The sequence below is a fragment of the Chamaea fasciata genome, unplaced genomic scaffold, assembly GCF_029207755.1.
Source record: "Chamaea fasciata isolate MVZ Bird 193981 ecotype frontalis unplaced genomic scaffold, bChaFas1.0.hap1 SCAF_2, whole genome shotgun sequence".
Taxonomy (NCBI): Eukaryota; Metazoa; Chordata; class Aves; order Passeriformes; family Sylviidae; genus Chamaea; species Chamaea fasciata.
Window position 1 is genome coordinate 95,275,530 of NW_027094087.1, and position 7,478 is coordinate 95,283,007.

General features: G+C 37.5%; 1 long non-coding RNA gene across 1 annotated transcript; it reads right to left on the reverse strand.

Moving 5' to 3' along the window:
- Positions 1-591: 591 nt before the first annotated feature.
- LOC136286075 (uncharacterized) lies at positions 592-5,689 on the reverse strand. The gene is made up of 3 exons (XR_010719737.1): positions 5,423-5,689; positions 5,258-5,328; positions 592-1,308 (listed from the first exon to the last, which is right to left on the reverse strand). It is a non-coding gene; the product is annotated as an uncharacterized lncRNA (long non-coding RNA).
- Positions 5,690-7,478: the final 1,789 nt, after the last annotated feature.

The window sequence follows — 7,478 nt, forward strand, 5'->3', positions numbered from 1 at the left end:
AGCCATAAGGTCACTTCTGGGTTTGGCAAGAATTTGTGTCAAATTTAGCATGATGATAATTCTGCAGGAATGTGGCACCTGTTGCATGATTCTGGAAAGGGCCACTACTCAAACTGCCTTAAAATAGCCAAGTAATACCTTCTTTTTACACTGTGTCCCCAGCAATGTCATTAATTCCTCATGGTTCTAACATCAAAACAAACAATGAAGTTTGTATTTTCTTTATGACATGTAAGGTCATGGAAACTTCACAACAATATTCTGAGAAGGAATTCTTTCCCAACATCACATTTTAGTATTTTTGAAAGTGTCTCATCATACAAAACAATGTTCTTTTTTTCTTATTGCAGGAAATCAAAAGCTGTAACTACTAAGCTGTGGTCCAATTACAACATCTCCTATTTTCAGAAATGTATGTTACAGTTCAAGTAATAAATACAAATAATTGAGAAACTTTAGGTGCTTTGAGTTTTGAAAAGATTTAGTGAGTTGTTCTTTGGCAATGGTACAGGATGCTTGTTTTTTCTTGGAGCCTTGGAAGTATTCAGAGTCTAAACGGGTTAATGTTAAGTCAGAATACAACCTGAATCCTGTCTAAAACACTTCTATGTTTTGCCCACATTCTACCAGCCAGAATAACATCAGTTTAAAACAACCTTTTATCACAGTTAGTAAAGAAAAGCAAGTATATTTCACTTAACAAAGCCAGTATGATTTTTCTTAGATATATTTTTCTCTTTTACTAATACTTTAAGAAATCAAGTTGAATTTTTTATGCCTAAAAATACATGCACAAAAATCACTTGAATACCTCTTTCTTTGCCAGAAGAGAGTCAAGTTTTAGGTGGAGATTTTAAATCTGCTTTGTAATTTTGAGGGTAACATCAGTAATTTCAGAAATACATGATCTTCAGAGCATAGTAAGGATGTTTTGCCAGCAGTCCACTCCCACAGAAATTTTTCAGGTGAGAAGAAAAGGGGGAAATAAAAAATAAGTGACAGACACTGTAAATCAGATATATTTAATTTGCAATATGAGTTTGGGGCAAGAAGCTGAGAAGCAAGAAACATGATACATTTCATTGGTGTAATCAATTTATGTGACCTAAAGTTTCAGCAGGGTGAAAAAGGACCAAGCAAGGAAAAGGGCTGGACAGGCAACTGAAAAGAAATCATAGTCAGTGCTCAAAGGGATAAGGAGTTAAGAAGTTTTCACAGGAGAATAGTAGCAACCGCCTGGTAAAGAAGTTCAAGGATGTCTTCCAGCCTTCCTCCTGACCTTCCTCCTGTGATGGCTCATTGTGTGGGCTGCAACGGGAAAATAAAATGTTCCATGAGAATGGCTGTTATCACATATTCTCCCTGGCAACAGGAACAAGCACAGTGTTTGACTTAAATTATCACTGTCATCTTAAATTCATTTCTGGCTAAATGATGCAATGCACTGAACTCTGCTGAGGAGTATTGCAGAAGGCAAGAAATTACTGGAATAGAGAAGTGGGGAGAGGCCATGGAGGAAAATAATGAAGACAGGTGTAGAAAGGAAGGAAAATATAGTTCTACTTCCTAGAAAAATGAAGCTAGAAAAAACATTAAGAGAGAAAAAAAAAAAACTTTCCTAAAATGTGCAGTGTACCTCTCCATATCACAGAGAAAGCTTTTTTTCTTACTTGTTTAGGACACCACAACTTTCTAGGGAAAAGTGCTCCAAAAATCATAAATTCTTATGTGGTTTCCTGCCTTACAAAAACTTCCATTGAGCAATAATCATAAAGCTGATGTAAAACCAGAAATTATACCTTTGTCCACAGAAGGAACATAGACAAAAGAGAAAGAGAAGCCTAAAAGATGTTTCACTGGAGGTAGTCTCTGGAGAGAAAAATAATATGCAAGAAAGGTATGGCTGAAAAGAAATAAAAGTTGTTGTCATGATGACAAAGAAGCAAACACAAGTCAGTGTTTTTCCATAATACTCTGAATGATGGCAATAAAAATTTGGCTGAGCCCATGACACTTTGGCATGTCCCTATCATATATCTCTAATATTTTTTTTCCATTAATTTTTCAGCAGCAGTTTTAGTGTATTTCTTTGGAGACAAACGTGTAAAATTATTATTAATAATAGGAAGGATTTTCTTGCTAAGGAAATTCCTTATATATAACCTATATAATATTTTCTGATTCCTCATTTTCCTCCATTATATTTACCTAGTCCCTCTTTGTCCCACTCATTGTCCTTGTGCTCCCTCATTACTATCAAAACCATTATTTAGGTATCTTCATACATAAATCCTTTCTGCCCTTCATCCTTCAGGTGCACTCATCAAATGAGTCCTAGGAAATTCATATTTTCTCACAGTGTGTTATGTAAGTTCAATGTGATGTCATCAGCAGGGAAAAAGAGACAGTTTCTACCTGTTCTAAAAAGCACTTATTCTGAGTATGCCAGGACAAATGTAATACATTATCATTAGATAAAAGAGAAGGGAAATCTTAACTTTTCATTGCCATGTTCTTAAGATGGTCCAGCATAATCCACAAAAGTGCAATTCACACTCTAAGGTCAACAGCCATATTCTTCTGTCACTTAGGGTTATCCACTTAGGATAGCTCCTCTTATAGGTTAAAAAACACCAAAACATCTTTTGTGCAATGTACAAAAAAATCTCCTTACTATACAGGAAGAGCATAGAACAGGCTGCAATGTAGGAACTTTTTGAAGGTACTAATAGTGTGAGAAGAGAGGAAACATTAATGTTAAGCAGTGGTTTGGGGCAAGATTTTTTTTATTTTTTTAAGAAGAGAATGTATCAAGCCAGCTCTCTATTTTTTTTAATTGACATATTTATGTTATGTTCAAATATAACCTTGATTCCTAAGTTTCTTGTCTCAGTTGCAAAGGAAATCTGTGCAAGAAAAGATATCACTAGATGTCTGGTATGAACTCATCTCTTACCTCAGATTTCTGAGCAGATCTGGACACCTAGTGTTGCACCTAGAAGAAGGAAGCTCAGATTTCCTTATGTTGTAGAAACAACATAAGGATTGTTGTTGAAACAGAGATCAGTTGTCCCAGTCTGGACAAGCAGAGGTGTCACGGGAAAAGTCTTTGGGACACTGCATCTTTTTTAGGATTTTCTTTCAGAACAGAGGGTTTTCCGTGTGTCTGTCTCACAATTTGTGTCTCTAGAACTTAATTACTTAATTTTCCCAGCCTTGGGTAAGAAGAAGAACATTATATTTGGGGTATACATTTTCAGGCTTGTATCCAATTCGTACAGGGCCCCCAAAAAAAAAAAAAAAAAAAAAAAAAAAAAAAAAAAAAAAAGGGGACAGACAACTAAACATATTATTCAAAATTTCTCTCTGTTGCTCTTCTATTTTCAACCTCAGGCAGCTGATAAGCTGTCATTACCTAGCACAATTTGCTCTAAAATAAGAGTGATGGATGCTGCAAGTAATACAGCCATGAAAGAACATAGGTCACTGTGCAGCCAAACCTGGCTGATAAACTAGGTAAGGGTTTTGGCAGCTGAGCTGAGCTTCAAGGCATTCTAGCAAGTTCTGAGGAGTGTGACATGGCTCTATGTCACATTCTATGTCTATGGCTCTTTTATCTATCACAGCCTCAGGGCTGCACCATTGTTCCCAACCCTGCTCAAAATCTCAGCTGTCCTCTGTGTTGTCAGCTGCTGCTGCCTCAATGAATTCCAGCCTCACCTGAGTGCTTCTCTTGCTTCAGCCAGGCACATGACATTTAGAGATTGTGGGAATTCATGTCTCAGAGTGGAAAATTTAAGTGGCTCTCAAAAACACTCAAATATCAAAAGCAGACATTAGAGTCCATGAGTAGAACTATGAGTAGAATTGCACTGGGCCATGGAAACTTACAATCACATTTAATGCCTTGGGTTTTTTATGTTGTGACAGCATATAAGCTATGTTGGCATCCTTTTTTTTTTTTTTTTCTCTAAGATAGACGTTAGAAAGAGACAAAGCACAAAGAAACAAAGACTTAGGCAGAGACAAAAAGTTTCTGTCAATCTAAAATACATCCAGGTTTGAGTCTAATCTCTGTTTTCATGTGCTTTGTATTTACCAGCTTTCCTTGCCTTTACAGTGTCCTTCTGAAAGCATAATTTCCTAAAGAATTTGTTCCTCTTTAGAGGTCAGACAGCTGGGTTTCTATCACAAAAAGAACATTTGCAGAATAAGTTCTCACATGAATACATTCAAATACCTTGTACATGTGTAGTCAGTTCTTTCTCACAAAAGAGATCAAAGTAAAGCAAGCTTTCATGGGAAGATAGAAACATTCTTTGGAAATATCTTTTATATTAGATTCTATGCAATTATAATTTATATAATACTCCTACCTGTAATACCCCTTCTCACCTGGAGCACTGCATCTAGCTGTGGGGTCCCCCAGCACAGGAAGGACATGACCCTGTTGGGGTGGCCCTCCAGAGGAAGGCCACCAAGATGATTAGAGAGGTGGAGCGCCTTTCCCATGAGAAAACGCTTTGGCAATTGGGATGGTTCAGCCCAGAGAAGAGAAGGCTCTGTGGAGCCCTAATAGAAGCCTTCCCATACCTAAAGGCAGCTTACAAAGAGGCTGGAGAGGGACTTTTACAAAAGCATGGAAAGACAAGAGATATGGGCTTTAAACTGAGAAGGACTGGGTTTAGATTAGATAGTAGGAAGAAATTCTTTACTGTGAGAGGGGTGAGGCACTGAAAGAGGTTTCCCAGAGAAGCTGTGGATGCCCGATCCCTGGCAGTGTTCATGGACAGGTTGGATGGGGCTTTAAGCAACCTGACCTAGTGGAAGATGTCCCTGCCTGTGGCAGGGGGCTTGGAACCAGATGATTTTAAAGGTCCAGTCCATCCATGCCATTCTATGATTCTATGATAATTATATATGTACATTGCCATTAAAAGTAGAAATCAGAAACAAGATACAGTTTTTGATCACCAGCAAAGCTAACAGTAAATCTAGAAAATGTTAGGAACAGGGACAGGGGACTACATACCCCACTCCTGATTTTACACAGGAGTAGTAGTGATGAGCATTAGTGGGGACAGGGCTAGCATGAAAATGATCTGCAGGAGGAAAAGAGGTAATTATTAAGAAGTAGAGCAACCAAGCTATAAAGCTGGAATGAGCTGGCCTGCTAGGAGTGTGCTGCTGGAAGCCTCAAGAGAAAGCTAAAGAGAGAGAAGGCTGATACATGTCAGTGGGGTGTAAAAGTACATACCTGAACATGTGAGCTGTTAATGCACTCTTCTATTTAGCAGCTTTCTGTCTTAATCAAAACAGTCTCCAAAACTGGAACAATTATTTTAGAAAAATATCTGTCCACTTTAAAACAGAAGTAGCAACAAGAATAATAAAACTTCCATTGTCTCTTGGAAACACATACCTAGGAATCTCTCTTGCACCCATCCAATAAACTAGTCTAGAAAAACAAAAAAGTTCATCATAAGGCTGTTTATATTATCTTTGAAATAATGAGAAATAAAGCTGGTAGCAAACTAATATGCATTCTTAGTAGGATGCATAACAAAGGGATAAAGACATTAAAAAAGTATGAAAAAGTGTGGATTTATTCCCTGCTTCAGGGAAAAGTTTTCCTTCTGAACAATAAAAACCCCATTCATAGAGAAAATACTCCTTCCAATATGCATGATTCAAGCATATTCCCATTTCACGGTAAATGAATAATGCAAAATATAAATAGGAGTGTTCCTATTGGTCGTTGAAGCTGATTAATTTTTTTACCTTTTGCAGACAACAAGGCTATTAGTCTGCACAACTGCATCTACTCTCAAAACTTAGGGGCTGGGGGTGGAGTCCCACACCTGTAGTGCTTAGTTCTGAGTAAATTAAACCCTTTCTGGCGCTATCAAAATAACATTTTATGCTTTGTACATTTCCAGTCCTGCTGAAAACCTGTTGTTCCTGACTTAAAGCCAAATCTGTTTTTGTTTTGTTTTGTTTTTTTTTTTTAACAGCTGCATACCCTTGTGACTAACCACTCAGGAGTGCTATTATTGTCTTCAGTGCCAAACTCCTACAATCTGCAGATAGAACTGGTTTTTATTTCCTTCAGTTTCTGCTAAACTGACATGCATTCCTCTTTCCTAACTGAGGTCTTTTCAAGTGGTAATTTCTTTAACAGCAATGAAAAATCAATTCATATTAAGATAGGGGTGTGAGATCAAACTTTCTCATCATGTCTTGCAAGCAATAAATCATTAAAAAGTTAATAACCCTAAATGGCATGATATTTGATTATCACCACAGTGGCATTGTATTTAAAAATGTGATAGCACAATCTGAACTCATGGTACAGGCATTCATGTTCTGTCTTAGCCTAACTTTGAAACAACTGAGATGTCTCCAGCACCTGCCTGACTGCCTACCTGTCTTCCTGGGCTTTAGGCAGACCTCTCTGTTGGAGCAGACTTAATCTGCTGCTCCAGAAAATCCTCAAATCTCATTTACACACAGGTAGCATAGATACAGGATATGAAGTCTGTCATATAAGTCAAACATCTTGTTTTGCTGCTACTTCATGACCACTTCAACTGTGCTACAATACATAGTGAGGAAAGAAAGGGATAACAATCAGCCAGAGGAAATTATTTGCAGTACTGAATATAGATTTCAAATGAACCACCACAGAAACTATATTTAAAGGACATGAATTACACAGATTTTAAATAACCATTCTGTGATATCCAAATAAGTATGAGATACACTGAAACATAGGTCAGGAAAGGTCCCCAAGTGCAGCTATCAAGCAAAAGCACGAGGTTCTTCCTAACTAGCACATGCAAAGGTCATAGTGAAAGGTGAGCAAGGATGGGCCTCTTATCTTTTTGAGAAAAAGTTCCTGTATCTTTTTGAAGTGGGAAAATTTGCTTCAGCCGAAGTGAAAAAGACAAGCTGAACAGAATATAGACGGTTTCAACATTATTATGCCTCTGATAGACCTCTGATACCTCTGTTATGACCTGGAGATTTTTCCAAAATAAATCAAGCAGTATGTTTATGCATACAACTTTTCCACGTGGTGAAAAATATGTCTTTAGATTCAGAAGTGAAAAAAAGATTCCTGGAGATAGAATTAGCATACAATTATGTTCTGTAAAGAAAGACTTCTGTGCTTATCAAAGGTACGAATATTATTAAAAAGAACAAGCTTAGCTGTCGTTGTGGGTTGATCCCGGCTGCACTCCAGGTGTCCACCTAAGCTGCTCTGTCACTCACCATCTCATCTGGAAAGGGAAGAGAAAATATAGCAAAAGACTCATGGTTATAAAGTCAGGGAGTTACCCACACTCACCAATTACCCTCATGGGCAAAACAGACTAAGCTTGGGAAAGTTGGTTTAATTTATTACAACCAAATCAGAGTAGGGTGATGATAAATAAAACCAAACCTTAAAATGCCTTCCAATCACCCTTCCCTTC